Raw genomic sequence first — 19,442 nt, forward strand, 5'->3', positions numbered from 1 at the left:
CTAACAGTGGCAGTGTTGTGTACATGTCAGACAGAAAAATAGAGAAATTAAATGGCCACACTATAACCTAACAGAGTGACATATGTTTTTATAGCTTTGTTTATAAATGAAGCTAAAGTTTTTATCCACACTAGCACTGTGGCGCTGGGATGACAGTGTTGGAGGTCTGTCAATTGGTCTTGACTGAAATATCTCAACAACTATTCAGTGGACATAATTTTGTGTTTCCCAGAAAATAAATCCTAATGAGTTTTGTCATCCTTTCACTTTGCATCTAGTGTCACCACCAAGTCAAAGTTTTTACTTTTACCTGTGAAATATCTCAACATCACTTTTCTCTACCCTCAGGTGTTTTATATCAGCATATTCTGTACAGGTTTGAGTAGAGTTGTCCCGATGCCTATACTAATATAGGAAATGAATCTGATACTGCCTAAAACACTAGATTCAGTATCGGTGAGTACATAAATCTATTTACGACATCGCATAATTTATCAATAAACTTTGTAGTTTTCTTCTTTGCTGCTCTAAAACAGTAGCCTACATAGGAAGTTGCACTGTGCAGCCAGTGGCAACTGTTTTAGAGCAGCAAAGAAGAATTAGCCACTAGCAAAATGTAAGCAATTTGGCAAAATGCTAAACTGTAAAGTCCCACCACTAAAAAAGCAACATGTACAGTATGTGTGGCTTTAGTTTTAAGGGTAAGTAGTATACAGCTTTTTTTTTTTTTTTTGTATTAAACACAATGGTATTGGATCAGTACACGGTACCAGTCAATATACAAGCACCAGAACCAGGAAGGAAAAAATAGTATTGGTGCATCTCTGAGTCTCAAAGTTAAACACCAACTCTCATCTGTTGCAATAATGCAGCTCAGAAACTATTCCCCTGTCGAACTGTACTCATGGTACAAATACCTGCCTTTAGCTTCATGTCATGAACAATGAAAGTCTTTTGGAAAAATGAAAAAAAAAAAAAAAAAACCTGACAGCAAAAACAAATCAATACACCTGAGACAAGCTGGCCACAAACAAGAGTCTGTTTAAGTGGAACCTAGTTTTAAGCTAAAACCCTGTCCTTTCTTCCTGTTGCTTACATAATAACACAATAGCAATAGTGGAAGAATCTGGTTTAATACATCAAAATATGTTACAGTGGCAGTGTGATAAAGGAGCAATTATCATTGTCATGTTACTCATTGAGCTTTATTGTCGTCTCTCAGCATGCACGCCCAATATTGATGTCTCCATCCACCTTTATCCTAATTACGCTCAGAATAATAGCTTGCTGACACGTGAAAAGAGTGGCCTTATGGGAGCACAACACTAAACATAGCTATCAGGAGCTTTCATTATGATCTACTGGGGGCCTATAATTTATAAGCAGGATTTGTATTGCTGTTCAAGGAGATAGAAGTGCACAGTCATTTACAAAAGGTAGGCTTTTTTTATATTCACCACTGGCAGCTTTTGCAATATTATTTATTTGCTTTGTGCATTGGCAACACATTCCAAACAGGAGAAAGTTGTGGTGCAAGTGAAAGGGACACTGGGGGAAAGGGACCCTCAAGGTGCCTTTGAGCAATACACACACAGGTCTCAAGCTGCTGTGTGGCCAGCAGGAGAAGACTGTGCTATTACTGGTAGAGGAGTGTAGACAAATTAATTTGAACACTAACTAAACCACCAGTGCAAATATTGCTGCAAAGCTGGGTGATATTAAGAAGTGTTCAGACTAATTGTCATTGTTCATCTATGACTGCTTCCATATTAGTAAACCAAGTCGCCATGCATGCAAGGGCGTAATTTCCACTGGGGAGAGGGGGACGGGACGTGCTCACCTCACTTTTCAGAAATCTTATTGTGATCCCCCTCAATTTCAAACTTTCTGATTGATTATTAATTCACTAAAGCTTCCTATTATTATTATGACCATTCACTCAAACTTTGTAAACGGTAGTGAGTAATTTGAAGAGGTTTCTTTTGCCCTGGACTCTCAGGAAATATGCATCCTCTGTGTTTTTGGGCCAAAAAGATCATTAGTCTGTTGTCTCTTCATGCCTCCAGCAGGTCTTTATGAAGTAGATTAGATAGAATGCTTTAACCCAAAAAAAGTGGGAACATCCATCATATAATGTATTTGGCAAAGGAGTTAGGCTCTCAATGCTTTTTAAAGTTAACAGTTATGTCTAAATTAATTAGGCTCCTGCTCTTTAATCTGCATGAACAAACTATATGTAGTGGGTAATAAAGCTGCGACTGTTTGCTACAGTTTACAGTGAGCACTGGTGAATGACACTAAACATCAGGGAGCACTTCCAGAATGTAAACAATTAAGTTTACAAGCTACTTAATTGCCTGCAGATACTACCACATTAACTTTGCCTCTAAATGTATTTAATACTGATTTAAAACAGTGATTTACAATACTGCGGTTTGAGCACAGTTAATTAGATTACACTAGTTCATTATGACTAAAAATATGTTACTTCTGTTACTGCATCCATCGTGCCAAACCGTTCTGTTTTCTTATTTAATGCATTATACTGTCTGCCAATGCAGAGAAAACTAACAGAAGCCAAAAGTTCAAACAAAACCAACAGATACCTGACACAAAAAGCAGACAACTTTGAAAGGTGACTTTCAAACACACAGGATATATTTTGGAACATCTCTGCAGTTGGTTCAGATTTTTCTTTCCTGAAATGTTACAAGTTATTCAGCTCATTCCAGATGTGTAAAAGCACATTTCTATCTATAATACTACATTAATCATGGATTATAACATTAAATTGTTTGAGGAAGGGTGTTATTTTTCACAGACTTTGTTTTCAAAAGCTGCCAACATCTGTGAACATCACTGTAACAATGAAATAATGGTTAAATGGAACATTTTCAGATATATCTTGCTTTTAAACAACACACAACTTCCAGTTGGGCTACATGTCCTTGCAATATCAGATCTTTCCAATGCCACTTAACTGTAGGCACTGTATGTTCTTCATTGATCAATGCACTTCCCACGCGGCTACAGTTCAATGGTCCTAAAGTGAATACTTTGGGTCACAATCATACTTTCAGTTCAATTCCTAGGAGCAACACTTGATTGAAAATGGCGTGTTGGGCTTTAGATTCAGAGCTGTCTGATAAGCAGTTTGCAGAAGTAATAAGAGCAGAACAGCTTTGTTAACAGTTGTCTTGGGAGGGGCAACATTCAGCTCTTATTTCATCAGACCTCTGATTGCAGGGATTAATTAACTCTGCAGTCCTGGCGTGTGTCTCAGAGGAGTGCTTCCATTTTGATGTGGGAATTCTTGATGCAGATTTACTGTAGCCTAATTGGTTTCGGCAAGATTACATATCAGATTTTTAACTGACATCAAGAAACACATTTTTGAAAGGCTAAAAATGCTGAAACTGCACACTCTGATACGACACTGCACTGCACAGGTTACGAACCTGCGGCTCACTGTGTGCATTTAAGTCATGTATGAGCAGAAACTTCTCAGGATGTATCCATAACTTTACAAGTATTTTTAAGCACTTCATCAAATGTTCAGCTTTGATGGCCAATAACAGCTGGAACTAGCAGTAGGCGATCTGGCCAAAAGATCATATGAAAATCTTTTTGGGTAGAATAGCAATCCACCATCTGAATCGCAAGTATCCCCATTAGTTATAATAAAGCCTGTCACTACAACTCAAGGCTAAAGGCCCAACTCACATATCTCTACATCCTTTTTCCACTCTCATTTAATTCTTAAAGTCCTGGCTGGAAGTTGTGATTCATATCTTTCAGCCATCTCAACACTTCCTATAAGATTTTTGTCTGCTAGCCACGACTCTTTGCCCACAATGCTGTCTTCTGTTCAGCGCTGCTGTTTATCTATTCATGAGGTGCTATATGTAAGTGTTTCAATTAGGAAGTTCAGTTGTTGCTGACCAGCTAGTCTCTCACTCAGGCAGGTCTCTCCTCCCCTGGGCAGACTGCAACTCCACCTTCTTGGACTGCAGCTGGTGACAGTGGCTCTTGTTCTGCTTTGGTGGAGAACTTGCACATGTGCTCCTACGCCAAGCTTGCCATCGCTGCAGAGCAGAACAAGGATTGCTGTCGTCAGCTGCAGTTAGCAGGATAGCTGTTTAACAGTTCAAACAGTTCAAACAGTTCAAAAGTTCAAAAGTTCAAAATCTTTTAAAAGTTAAATAACTAAATCTAGCATCTTTTAATGATGCAATTGGCACAATTCATCTGAAAAGTAGATGATATGCCAAAGTAAGATCTTCCATGGTGTAATATCATCAGATAAGAAGAGTGTCAGATACAAGAACAGCAGCAAACCTCAAAGGCTGACTATATCCTTTCAAGCTGCAGGTTCATTAGCCAATTACCCATCAGCCTACTGTTGCTGACGTAGATGTCAAGTTTGGGCATTAGTTTATATACTGTGGGCTAATTCTGAACCTTAAGGAATGCGCACTGTAGTAAACACAGTGTACCGCAACTCCAATGAGTGCCAGAATAAGTATGAGGGTGGTGTTTGTGGGACACCAGAATTAAATGCTGAGCCTCCAGGAGGCTTTTAGGTCCATGTCTGTGAAACACCTCTGGATGGAGGTGCCAACTTTACAACCCTAATGAAACACTTAGCCTCCTCAGGCCTTTGTCCTACTTTTACAACACTTAAGATAGTCATAGCAGGTACCATGTACTATTTTTACCTGACACGGGAGCAGTTCAATCAGCCAGAGTAACATTAATGAAATGCAAGGGATAGCAGAGATGTTCAATTTGAACTGTTCAGGGCAGTGGCCCATAATCCAAAGCGTGGGGGGGGGCAGTAGACACCGACTTGCAGTTGGGTTGGGGTTTGATTAGAAACACACCGATAAATCTGCCAGGCCGATATTAGCTTATTGCAGATACTATACTGGTGTATATGCCGGCTGATAAGTGCGAAGAAATTGCAGTACAAAATGCCAAAATATGTTTCACATAGTTTAGAAAAAGCATCATTATTATATAGTTTGTCCACCACATCACGCTTAAAATTGATGTATGTAAAAGGAAAGATAGAAATTTGAGGGATTAGTGTCAAGAATCTTCACGTATTTGTTTGATTTTTATTAGTAGAAAAATTTAATCTTGCAATCTATCTTGCAAAACATACCTTATTAAAATGTAATTCGTTGAGTTATAGTAGTTTTAGTTTTGTTATACTGGACTGGATTTTATATCTCAAACCCCACCAGACAACCTCCACACTGTGTTGTCTGGTAATGAAACTGAACCTGACCCAACTTTTTGTATCAAATATGCTGAAGAGCACCGTCCAGGTGGAACACCGTACGTGAACAACATTTATTCTGCAGTGATCTCTGCATACGTTTTTAAGAGTTTGAAATCCTCTCTAATACCATTGTAAAACTTTATGCCAATCGTTGGTGTCTGACAAGCTTGAAAACTAAAATGTGGGTAAATGGATAAACTGCTAAAACATCTTTCCGAATAGATTTTCACATTTTCATCTTATCACCAGTACCTGTAGCAACACGCCCACACACCAACACAGCCTCTTGGTTTTGTGGGTTTTTTGTTTTTTTTTTTTTGTTTTTTTTGTTTGTTTTTTTTAAACATAGCGCTATTTTTGGTTTGAATGCCCACTAAAAGAGGTTTTTGTAATTGCCAGGAGAGAACATCGTCACACCTTTTATCTTGGCCTCAAATCAACCTTTGTGACAGTTTCACACTCTTTCTGTCCGAGCATCTACCCAAGGGTACAGAAATGGTAAAATTTCCAAACCTGCCAAAAATCTACCGAGATAAGGGGTAAAGAGGTCATGTAGTTTCATGTAACCACAGAAGTTTGGCTACCCAGTGGAAGGACATATTTGACAGTATATGTCTGTGCCTTGGCCAGTGAGCAGACAGGACTGAGTGGCCCTCCCTCAGGGCTGCCACTCTCTGCTGTCTGCTGCGAGGATGAGGCACTGTGGTGAAGCCTCTCTGCGCAGCACCCCTGGGACCCAGGCTTGTGAACGTTCTGTCACAAGCAGTGAGCACCCACGTCAGGCTGGGATTGCTCTGTTACATATACTCCAGCGGAGGCTTTAATGAGTCCATGTTTTTCAGTTTTATCAAGCAAATTTTGCTTGCTGTTGTCAGATATCTCCCACCAGGAAATAGAAAACAGGAAATGGATTCTTCGTACCAATTTGGAGAATTTTGACAAAACCTTAGTGCGTACGATATTGCAGTGATAGTCCTAGATGTATACAGGGAATTTTTGATAGTACATAGAATGTATTTTCTTTACTGGTCAAAGAATGATGGAAAACCAGTAGAGACAAAAAGACCTACAATTTCTTATCAAGGACACAAATATTTTGACATTTATCACATTTTGTCAGTACTTGCAAATTGTATAACAATAATTCCGAGGAATACAATTATCAAATAATGCAACCTGGACCCTGACAAGTGGCAGAAAATTGATGGATGGACTAATCATAAAAAACTGTCAATTTAAGTTCATTTAAGTTTTTGCAAAACTAACATAAGCCCATTATGAGTCAATAAGCTTCCTAGTTACTGGAGTTATTAGTTGTAACAGTGTTTGCAACAGGTCTGATGGTGCTGACTCTAATTCCACAAAAGGATTAAACAGCCTCCTACATATGTTATCCACTGTCACACCAGTCTCACTTGTAGTTTATACTGTTGATGTACAATGTCTCCCAATAATCCGCAACAACATACAAGCAAGCAAGAAAAAATATTCAAGACTTTTTAATACCTTCTCAGGCCTTTTTTTCTAAATTAAATGATTTTCAAGACTTTTCAAAAACCTGCAGATAGTTATCTGGTAACAACAGATTTCCCAAGGTAGCGTAGTAACATTCAAATCTAAACCGCAACTTATTTACAAGAATAGATCTGAAATGTAAAGCCAGTCAGTCCCTTAAGCCCCATCCAGTCTTCACCTAGGGCCCAATTAGAGGAGTTGTGGTGACAAGTCAAGCATTACTGGCCTCCACAAGCCAAAGAGATCTGGACTCTTGTTTATTATCTCTTATTTCAATTGTAGAAACCACATCAGAATTCTCCTTCAGCGTGCTATTAATAAGTGCCAAAACAATGTAAGCTGCATGGCCAGTACATGTTCAATTAGGATTACCCAGAGACACAATTCATTGGGACTGTGGAGTTCAAGTCTTCATGAAGCTTGTCAAACTGCACAAACTTCCATCTGGCCTTAAAGGGTTCAGATTTGCAATTAACTAAAGCGACAGCGAGGAGAACAATACACCTACCCCTGCCACCCCCAGCCCAAAGCTTTTCCATTATTTTAACAAGCACAGCAACATATTGTATGTTAATAGATTTCCTCCCAGGACTCTAGAGCTCACCCGGCTTGTTGTCAGTCTTGTTGATTAACAGGAACGCAATTAGAATTTGAGGACACTGTTTAACATTAGTATTCCCGATATACGGCTTAATGCACCTACATGGTCTTCTTGGTGTCACCCGCCTCCTGTACCTGGCTGTTTCCTCCTCAGGAAGTGTCTCTGTTTGACCTTCGATGAGCATCACGCCTAAACCTATCACTGTGTTAATTTGAGTCGTGATTACATCTCAAACAAAGCCTTACCCTCTCCAAATGCTCCACGAATACTAATAAGTCATATCCAAGTGCATCTATTGCAGCAGCGAATGCTCCTTTAATTAATCTCTGACTAAATTAGTCTAATTACATTACAATATTTCTAAGACACTTCAAGATATTGTAATGAATTTAAAATGGAGGAAAACCCGCATTTTGAGTGTCCTAGCAAAACAAAAGTACAATAGAGCTGTGGAGTGTCAAAACACATTTGAATGCAACAAGAAAAAATGGGTCACAACCCTGGATGAGTATCAGTAATCCATATCCTTGACACCTTAAATTAAAAAAAGGACTGGCCAATTACTTATGTTGTTTCCATTAAAAATGAGATCAAGAATACGACTAGACCAATAAACTGGCCTGACCGATGTACTGGGTGATAATTGCAGATATTGAGATATTGGTATCATTGTCTTTACTAAAGTATATACTATAGTTTAGCAAATGACAAACTGAACCAAGCGCTGACTATGACTACAATGTCTGATAATCTCAGAGAAAAGAAGTTCAAATCCAGGAAAATCCAAATACTTCAAATAGTTGGGCATTTAGCTGCAGTAATTCTGCAGACAAGAGGAGCAGAGCAGCAGAGTGGGTTCAGGACCACAGCTCCCAGTACAGCTCCCATTGAGTCCAGTGTTACATAATAAACAGTGGGCAGAAAACAGGAATTTAGTCTGAGTCTATTCTAATAAGCTAATTAAAGTGCTCAAAGTCTGTATGATCAGGTCAGATCTACAGAATTTTATACCGTAGACACCGTGCTGTCTCCAGATGGGTTCTGGTGGTTATCAAGAGCAGAAACAGGACGGCAGCAGACAGCATATCTAATTATCTAATCTGACTATAAAGCAAGAATCTATTTCTGCCTCAGTGTGTGTGTGTGTGTGTGTGTGTGTGTGTGTGTGTGTGTGTGTGTGTGTGTGTGTGATATTAAAGTAAAGAAACAACATTTGATTTTGGGATGGTTTATATTCACTTTGAGTTGGTTGAAATTGTTTTTCAGGACAGTGGTGAAGAAGTTTGGTGGTTTCCAGAGGATGAATCCCTCATACTTAAGTGATCCCCCTAATTGATTTTTTTTTTTCTTATACCATTTTGATTTTCTACCGAATATCTCAACATTTACTACATGGATTGGCACAAAATTTGGCACTGACATTTGTCTTGGCATGTTAGCATGCAAACACGCTAAGCTAAGATGGTGAACAAGGTAAACGGTATATCTGTGCAGTGCGGATTGGACACTTCTGGCCAGAAGTGCTGTATCAGTTTCTGCCGAGGACAACATACTTGAAACGCTCCCTCTCCTCACCACAAGGCTACAAGCCCGTCTGTTCTTACAGCATCTCTCACTAGTATATACAACCAGGTTACAATGAAAACCGCTCAGAAAAAAAAAAAAAACACCGGAACCCAAAAGGACTGGCACAAATGGCAGTGATGTCAACACTAACAATGTTAAAGCTTAGGATCCTCAGACAAGTAATAGTAACGTTACTAAGGTGACGCAGGTTCAGGTTTGAAGCAGTTCAAAGACAAGTTTCAGGCAAACTTGCTCAGAGCATATCTGTGGCTCAAACTGAACAATGGTTAAATGAGCTCCTCGATTTGTGCGGTGCTGAGATTTTTTACCAGCTGATGTTACAAAGTGTCAACTTTAAGTCATCACCAGATGATGTTTCTCACCCAGCACCTTTTAAAAGGAAGCATGAGGCAGATTTAGCAAAGACTGATGTCATGTGAATGCAGATTCAGCGCATAAAACAGGATTAAAACTAAAATCATAAATTCACTGAGTAATACAAACCTCACTAATTTGATGCTAATTTCAGAGCCTAATCGTTGAAGTTGTTTATCCAGTAAAACTGTGAAACTGTTTATCAAACAAGCAGTTGGACTTAATCAATTGAATAAAAAACTAAGGAAAACAATCATTAGCGGCAGGCCTAATTCCAACAAAACATATAGGCTACAAAGGACAGACACACAGAGGTTTGTTGCTGCGTGTTTGTATGGATTTGCTGATTTGCTGACAGGGAGATGGGTGATTTTCAACAGAGAGGAATGATTCAGACCACTTCAGTTAGCTCATTTTACCCTGAGGACGATCGAGGAGCTTCCATTATTTCACTTCTCTCTCAGTAAACTGGTGCTGTTGTAAAAGCTGCAGTTACTGCTTAAATGTATAATTGTTCAGGTAACGGCCTGTTGTAACTGTGATGAAGACATCAGCTGTTGGTTGTCGCTGAGATAATTCAGTGGATCCTGCTTCTGTCCCCACTCCTACGCAGACATCCCACACAGTTATCAGGCACTATGAATAATCTATTCAGAGCACTCCAGCAGTGTGATAATATGTTGGAGGGACCTGCCAGTTAATGATACACTTGTGATTCTGAGCATAAAAGGTTTACAGACACTGAAAAAATGCCTATTACAAAGACACCATTTGGTTCTCTGAAATTTTTCTTTCCAGTTGAGATGTCCGAGAACAAAGTTTCTTATCTTTACAACTACAGCACCTACATAGTGCATGTTTCACACTGAGGGATTGCGTACTAAAGTTCCACATCAACAACGTTTAGATACAGTAGATACAGTGAAGCCCCGCAACAAACTTTTCATTGTATCTTTATATGAGACAATGAACTCTACCTACACATTCCTGGAACAGCAGTGGGAACAAACATGGCTGCGGGTTATGCAGCTCTTTCAGTGGGTTGACTACAGGGAACTGTTTTCATGTTATCCAGAGAAGAGTCATTTTCTACATTGTGTAGTTTGCTGGGAGATCTATACATAAAATCTGCTTTTATTTGAAGTCCTTTTATCTAATTATCAAGTGGTGGTGTTACTGTGCCTTAAAGTTGCAATAAGTGTTTTCAAAATCATCATAATTATAATTATTACTAGTATTATTAGTACTATAATGTTGTGAAGACAATATTGACATATGGTGAACTTATTATAGTAAATAGTTGATTATCTACTCATCCAACAGTTATGAAGTAACATTATCATTAATTTAGATTTGTGTTTTCTGGCCACCTGGCAAATATAAATCCAATATTCACTCTCTTTTGATCCATTTCTGGTTTCTACTAACTTCTGAGGAAAATATCTGGCTCCTCATCTACTAAATGCTCCACTGTGTTCACCAGCTAGTCGCTAACCATGTCTGCCTGCATTTTGCGTCTACCAATAGCTTGCATGTGAGGCAATAAAGGAACATCTGTAAATTGCAGCTACAGAAAATATCTTGGGTTAAACTCTCCCCCTCTAAACTGCATGAGTCTGTGCATGCACATCGGTCACACAAACACTGTCTCTCCTGGTCACATATTTACACGTTGCTCCTCCTTTGTTGTTCAAATACTCAGACGTGCATGTGTTCATGGTGTTACTTATTCATTTTTATGACATTTGATCGAGCGCAATTGGTCAAGCACAATTCTTGATGGACTTTTTGCCTGGGGCCCCCAAAAAAGTCTAGGATCACCACTGATGCTGCTAATGCATCAGGAAACATAGCTTCATAAGGTGATAATATGTCATCTTATTGTGCTGTCTGACAAAGACAAGTATCCTACCATTTAAGTTTTGCAAAAGAAAATGACTAAAATGAACCATAAACTATGACTCAGTTGCAGATCAATCTTCTATTGAGCAATTTATTTCTCCACTGTAGAATATTCAGCTGAAAGACACTGGTTTTGATATTAAAGCTTTGGCAAGTTGTTGCTCAAATCCTGCTACAATATTTCAGCCCATATTGAAACTGGGAATCTCTCAAAGGCCTCCATTTCACCTGCAGCATTTCTTCTTTGTCAGTTTACAGCTCCAGATTACTGTGATTTCAACCTTGTAAATTTTCAGTTTTCAATTTACCAAGCTGAGTACAAGTACCAGTTCAATTCTGTGTACATCAGAAGAAGCGAACAAAGCAGGCTTTGTTCAGATTAAAATAATTAAAATAATATGACTTTGAAAGGCTTCTATCCCCTTACATTTTTTAATTTCTTAACAATTTGATGACAGTCAGAAGTGTTGAAGAGGTGTTTGTTTATATATATATATTTAGGGGATATATATATATATATATATATATATATATATAAAAATACTTTTTTTTTTCTTTTTTTTTCTTTTTTTTTTTTACACAAAATGCCTTCATCTCCTTTTTCTTCAGCTAGAATTACTGTTCATTAAAGCTACAGTTTGTTACGCCAGCATGCACTCAAGAGAGACAGAGCACATTTTTGCAGTCTAACAAATTGCTTTTCCCTTTCATGTCTAAGAATCTAACAAACAATGAGGAGATTATGCAGCTTGTATACCATCTAAAGCCTCAAAAAGCATTTTGTTTTCACTTAAAAGGAAGACCTGCAGCTTCCCCTCCTTCATTCAACAAATTCCAGTAACAAAAATGAGGGATATTCAAATTGTGTTGTATAAGCCAAATGTTAATTCTCAGTTGTTTTTTGAGCAAGTCAGGAAGTCTTGTATCATCAGTACTGCTGTATGTCCATTTGCAAAACAGCTAATTTCTTTCACTTCATGTTTACAAAGTTGTAAAGAAAAAACAAACCTTTGAATATGAGTGGTATATGTACAGCTCAAGACTGATTTCTCTCTGCCAGCAACTTCCTGGAGGACATCCTGACATCGCTGTATTAACATCAATTCAATCAATACTTTCCATTTAGAAAATGAATAGATTTACGTAATTGAACCTCCGGGGTCCACTCAGTACGACTCAGTGATTTACCTCAATGGTTAAACCGCTCGCTGATACCTGTTGTAATTTTGTTCTGCTTGAACTGCTGCAGTGAACTGAAAACATTGGAAGCTACAAATGAAACATTGCAATGATGTTTTGAGAAAAAAAAAGGAAAAAGAGAAAAGCTTCAAAGTCTGTGTTTCTCATTGTACTCCTGCTTGCAGTTAATATTAGCTAGTCAATGTGCAACGAAGACTGGATGAATAGAAATGGCTGTTTTACTGAAATTATGTATTACTGAAACATCTGTGCACGTTTCATTCTGCACAAACATTCAGTGCTTCGAAACCAGCTGAGAGGATTTTCTCTGACTCTCACATTATATTTTGACAAACACAAGACAAGAGACTGTGAAATGCTTTGCACCATTTCTGACAAATCATGTACAATTTCAGTAACATGACATATTTAGAGGTTTTCGTTCTGCATCATTTGAGGGGAATAGCATGACGAGGAGGAACTGCAGTGGCAGTAGTCGCTGCAGTCGCAGTAAAGATACTGATATGATGATAGAGACATCATCTTATCTATAACGAAAATGAGGCAATACATTTTCTTTCAGTATTGCAGTATTGCGTCACACTTTATTCTTCCACTCCATCTTCCATCGCACCTGCAGCTCATGCCTTCCTCCCAATTGCTCTCCTCTTTTCAACCACACTGGGTGTCTAAATGCAGCAATTAGCCAAAGTCATTTACATCCCAGGGCTCTATATCAGGCAAGTCTTTTCTCATCTGATCACTTTTGTGTTTCTGAATTGCATTTTTAAGGTGTCATATAAATTGAGGAAGTCTATTTAGGCACAATTGAATAGATCCTGTTAAAGATCCTTGAAGCCGTTTTTCAACGCCATGATTAATGTTTTTGTCCCGTTCACTGGAGAAAAGGTGATACAGGCCTGTTTTAGTCACTGCTCAGAGAAATGTTTAACATCACAGGGGGATGGGACAAACCCTGATTCACATGTGTTGAAGCTGAAGCAACCAGACGTTTAGCTTTGATGTTGCAGTTTTTCAGAACTGCCACGCTCAATCGGAATAGTTTACAGCATGCGAATCCCATCAAGAATTACAGAAATATGACAGGCAGCAACCTCATGAGATTACTGTAGATTCTCACTCCAGTCGAGACTGCCTGGAAGATGTTTTTTCCACCAAGAGAACACGGTGCTTACTCAACTTTGTGGAAAATTAAAAAAGGAAATGAAGCATTTCTTCTCGAAACAAGCTAAAATTGAAAATTAACTGCTAAATGTCACACAACAGGTGGCTCCCTTTTCACCCACCTCTGCCTGGGTTTGTCATTGATCCTGAGGGTAACAATGATGTTTCATAATGATGACATTTTATCAAAAAAGACCCAGGATTGTAAAAGCCCCTTATTGGTCCTTTTAAAAAAGAATTGCAACACTTTGCAGCATGTCATTAAACCCGATTTACAGCACTTAATTTCCCAAGACAAGACACAACATTGTCTAATTCCATCTGCTGCATTGCATGAAGTGCTGACAGAGATCTGTACCGTGTCTTTCATGTTTCAACAGACTTACTTGAGGCACATACACTGTCTGTCCTACAGTTTGAGGGCTTTTATCATGCAAAGCGCTCACATGCTGTGGATATATTGTCCTGCTCTCAATAACAGCAAGCCGCAGCTAACCACTACATCAAGACAAAGATCTAAAATATTTCGCGACACCTGTGCCTTTGCTCGACTATTTGAAATCTGTGCTCTCACTGAAAAACGAATTGTCCTAAGTGACTACCTGCTCCGTGTCACCTTTACTAGGAGCGTGGCACCAACAATGACACCTGACGGATAAGATGGGAGCAGATAGGACATCCAGATATCACAGTTCACACACAAGTTTCGTAAAGCAACAGCACACACTCGTTTGGCCCAGCTACAAGAGATTAATTATGAATGGAGCTGTGGACTCTAATTGAAATTATCTGTTAGAACATTTTCTGAATGCATACAAAATCATAATATAATCAATAATGAAACACTAATAAACTTTATATAGTTGATTAATCATTTAAGTAATTTTTCATAAGATAATGCCTCATTTACCACTTAGTTCTTCGCTTATGAGTATTTGCTGCTTTTCTCTGTTTTATATCATTATAACTCAAATATCATTGGCTGTTGGTCCAAAGACTGTTTTAAAAAACTTCTGGTTTTAATATTTCACCTTGGGCTCAGGGACATCAAATTTTAATCAAAATAAATATTCAACAGATTAATCAATAACAATTACATTCATTAGCCCTGACATAACCCAACAAGCCAGAGCAAATGCTTTAATTACATTATCATCTTGAGTAGAAAGGCCAGATCCTAACTCAGACTGCTGTTTGCATAATAAGATTTTATCATTAACTGTTGCTTGCATTTCCATACTTCCAGCTTGATCATACAAGAGAGAGGAAGCATGCATCATTGCCAGTCGACAAACCACAGACATTTCAAAAACCCTTTGTCATTTTTGTAAAGACTCAAGGAGTCCGGGTGTTGTGATCATTTAAAATTTAATTTTCAACTCCAGGTAACATATTGAAGCATCAATCAGGGCAGCTGCACAATGTAGAAAAAAAATGTTGTGAGAAGTGAGAAATTACAACTAACACCCAGGTAATTATGATACTATAATAATTATAGGCGGGAGTAAATAATTCACATTTTCCAAGATATGACCACATTTTCTAGAAACCACACAGGTACTAGCTCTGATTACATATTTCAGGCCACTGACAGTAAAAACACATCATCGTTACTATTTGTGTATTAATCTAATATCCTTGTCACAAAACAGGTAGAACTGGTTAAAAAAAAGAACGTTTTTGAGGGTTTTGATTTTTGGTAAAGTTTGGTTCGATTTAGGCACATAAATAACTCGGCAAGTTTTAGGAAACATCACCTTATTTCCTACTTTGCTCCTGCCATAATCACTACAGCTGCTAGACGCAATTGTCGCTGTCAACAGACACCAGTCTCTTCCAGTCACCTCAGGTCTGTGGCAGTTCAGTGGTTGTATAATGAGGGAGTTGGTCATTCACTTCCTTGCTCTATTTTTTTTCAAGCTTATCTCAGCACTTAACCCAAGAACCGCCGATTTTTCAAACTTTTAGGTCCACACTGTGGAGCTTAAATGAATACGGAAGACAGGGTTCTGTGTTAAATCTTTTTTTTTAAACTGCAAATATATTATTAAATATTTTGTAGTTCAAAATATTAAATGGTTGCTGTCCGATATGCCTGAGTAATACACTGGGGATTGTTTCACACCACAACATGAAGGAACTACTGGGCCAGCAGCACAAACTAATGAAGGGAATGTTTATCTTCCAAAGGACATGTGTCATTTGAATTTAGGCACAACCTAATATGGCTCAAATCTGAGGACAAAGCAGAGGAAACTGCTGCAGGACACACCGTTTTAGTTAGCTCATTAATTGGGTGGCAATTATGGAAACCAATCCTTCAGGCTGTTCTCTGTTTTCTGCAGCTGTACTGAATACTGTATTGCTCTCGGATGCATTAGCGATAGCCTCTTCAGTCCAGTTTTTAAAAAATAAAGTAAAAGACGCTAACGGCTTGAAGAAAATGTTTTGAGATCACATAAAATAAAACATTTTCTTCTTCAGATACACAATATTACTTCACATAATAACTTTATGAAAACAGGGAGGACAGATCATTTCAATGCAGTTTCTGGCAGCTACACCAGAAAGGAGAAATGATTCAACAATTATGTGTCATGTAGATAATGTGGTGGTGTTGTCGTTGCTATTGATTTTCAATTTTTATACAAAAGAACATTTAATTCTGAAAGATTTTTCCCAAATGTTCTCCACAAACTAACTTAAAGATGAAAGGAAAAGAGTAATGTTTATCACCTCTGTGTAAAATCCCACATCTTCCTAACTTCTGAGATTCTCCACGGGTTATTTTCCCTTGGTGATATAATGTGGAGGAGGGTTTAAAGTTGTTTGGGTCACTTTTCAAGACACATTGTTGTTCTTCAAAGCACCAAATGGAACAATTTTGTGACAGCTCTCACTGATCCACCAGCAGCCCGTGATGAAAGCATAAAGACGGCTCCATTCATCACTAAAGAAACCAGAGTTGTACATAAAATTATTTGCACTTTCGCTGTAATAGAGGAATGGAACAATTATGTAGGTCTATGCAAATTGTAAGCTTACTTTAATAAACCTGAGTGTGGAGGACGTGTCACACAGTATGAGAGAGCATGGAGGACTTTATCCAATACAGACACACTCACTATTCATACCTGCAACACTGAGACACTGCACATCTGCACAACATACCAATAAAGACTCACTCATGAATATTGATGAAATTTCACCACCTATGGAAAACTACTGCACATGCACTTTGCATGGTGTATCATATTAGCTATCACGGCAGCTCAAAAAATCCTGCTCTTTCCTTTATATACGCTTCCAGAAATACAGTATATCTGCTCATACTCATTCAAACTCATTTTTGCATTACAAATGGTACATTTGCTGAAATAATCTGCTGATTATTGGTTAATTGATTGAAAGAAAATGAATCAACAATTTTGATAATTGTCACAGTACAAAGACCATTTTTGATCAAAAATGCTGAAAATGTACTAGTTTCAACCCCTCAAATATTCAAATATCAAGATTTGCTAGAATTCTTAGTCTTTCATGAGAGCAAACTCGATATCTTGAATATGTCAACTTGAGAGGCAAAACCCCAAAATTACAAATTAGTATCAAAGAAGACAGGAAACCAGAAAATATTCCTATTTGAGAGGATGAAACCAGAGAATTTTTTAATATTTTCTTTTAAAAAATGATGAATCAATTATCAGAATAGTTGGTGATTATTTTGCTGTCAATTAACTAATTGATTATTTGTCTGATGATTTCAGCTCTATACTGAGGACCCAAGTGTGCAATGAGACAACAGGAAACTCAACAAAGTAGGAGAAATGTTGTACAACATGTCACAGAACCCAAAACACTGCTACAACCTCAGTGTTTACCACTCACACAATGAAAGCATCATAATACACATGCCAAACAACAACCATAAGAAAAAACAGATACTCCAGTACAACAAAGTATTTCACTATTAGCACCAAAACAGCAGAAACAGCAAAAATCAGCAGCCAGAAAATGCAATGCACACACACACACTGCCCAAAGCACTTTAACACACAGCATAGATGTAAATAAAGCCCGCAGCAACAATGGTAGCATCTTAAGGTTGGCTTAATTAGAGAGTGGGACCTTGGGAACAGTAGCTAAGAGTATTAATTAAGCTACAGTGAAAATATTTCAGGTCAAAAACGCACTTTGAGTCTCAGTTTCTAAGCTCTAAAATGGACAAAAATGTAAATATTAGCCGTTTTGTTCACTAGCTTGTTGCCTTTAGCCGGAGCACTGGAGCCATTGACAAACAGACGTCTGCACAAACAGCAAATTCATGCACTTACCTTGTTGAAGTGAAGCCGTGTTCTCCTCGGGGACGACTTACAGAGAAGCAGAGACAAAAAAAACTTCCGTTGTTGGTGACAATTTCAGGCCAACGGCAAATCCAAATAGTGAGGAGACGGACGATTAAGTCCTTCAAAAATTGGTGGTTTGCGGGTTAGCTTGTAATGAGCAACAGTAGAGCTAACATGTGGGCAGGGCTCTGAAAGCTCAAATATCCCGCTTATTTTAACATGTTAGTATGTCCAGTGGCGGAAGAAGTATAATCAAAAGTAGAAGACATTGGGCAGCAGTGTACTTGCTACCTTATGAAACTGTATCATATGTTGTCTGAATACTTTTGGTTGGACCAACCACGTGTGACAACTTGCAATGAAGCCTGTTTGAAAAGTGGCTAAATGTTGCTAGATGACGCAAATACGTGACGTCATCGCGTGGTATTTGTATTCAGCCTAGTTTCCTTAGCATTTGCTTCTCTCCTACTGTCTGTGCTCACATGTTGGCTGCAGATTTGTTTTTCCATTTTTATTTCCAATAAAGTGGTTCTCATTGACATTTTTTTCTATTTCTGTTGTGAGACAAAGCAACACGTCAGAAATAGTGACTTTTTAACATGTTAACCAGCACTCACCTCCAAGCCATTTCCAAGCTGTTGCTTAGCACTGCTAAAATCCTGATTTTATAATTATGATATCGTCCGACAAAATCACAAAAGACATATGTTAAAGACTGCGCTGTATTTCAGCTATATTTACTTGTAACATGATCACTAACAGAGAAAGTTAGAAGCTACAGAATAGCTTTCTCATCTCATTCTCTGTGGACTGAACGAACTGCTCCGCCTCTCTGCCTCCCTCAGAGTAAACACAAAGACAGGTGCCTCTCACCAGCAACTTTCTGGAAAGTAGCTAGATGGTTTGTCCAAAAAGTCATTAGATTTGTCGAATGATGATTTGAAGGAAAAAAAAGAAGTCATTAAAGGGGTCTGGAAAGTAGCTAAGTTGGCAACACAGGTGATAAATGCATTGTGACTTTATGGTTATCTCTCCCAAAGGGCATGTAATTTATTTGATCATTTTAGTTTTCATTTCCAGCAAGAAAACAGTAAAAAAAAGTTTAGTTCAGGAGTTTGTTACTGTAAAAGAAGTAATGGCCCTTGTTTTTTTTTATTCTCAATATGGTTATCAGTAAAACAGAAATGAATAAAAAATGTTATCTCACTAAAAGCATTGCACTAGCCGGTATTCCATGTGTGACTTCTTACCAATACACCTTAACCCATCAGCCTAGATGTTTTCATTAAACAGCTTAGATTTATGCTTTGTTTTAATTTCAAAAGACTGATGGAAACCTGTGTCTGGCTTGAAAATGTTTGAGAACAACATATTTTTGGCTTTGAGTAAATAGTCTGGATAGTTTTTGCAAAACAGTCCGACATATTAAAGGTAACACAGGTACATGCTGCGAGATCAGCCACATGCTAGGGGAAGTAGAATGTGT

General features: G+C 38.1%; 1 long non-coding RNA gene across 1 annotated transcript; it reads right to left on the reverse strand.

Annotated features, from left to right (window-relative positions):
- Positions 1–2,636: 2,636 nt before the first annotated feature.
- On the reverse strand, positions 2,637–18,330 carry LOC130185425 (uncharacterized). Its single transcript, XR_008830151.1, has 2 exons — positions 17,945–18,330; positions 2,637–4,085 (listed from the first exon to the last, which is right to left on the reverse strand). It is a non-coding gene; the product is annotated as an uncharacterized LOC130185425 (long non-coding RNA).
- Positions 18,331–19,442: the final 1,112 nt, after the last annotated feature.

Source organism: Seriola aureovittata, chromosome 17 (genome assembly GCF_021018895.1).
Source record: "Seriola aureovittata isolate HTS-2021-v1 ecotype China chromosome 17, ASM2101889v1, whole genome shotgun sequence".
NCBI lineage: Eukaryota > Metazoa > Chordata > Actinopteri > Carangiformes > Carangidae > Seriola > Seriola aureovittata.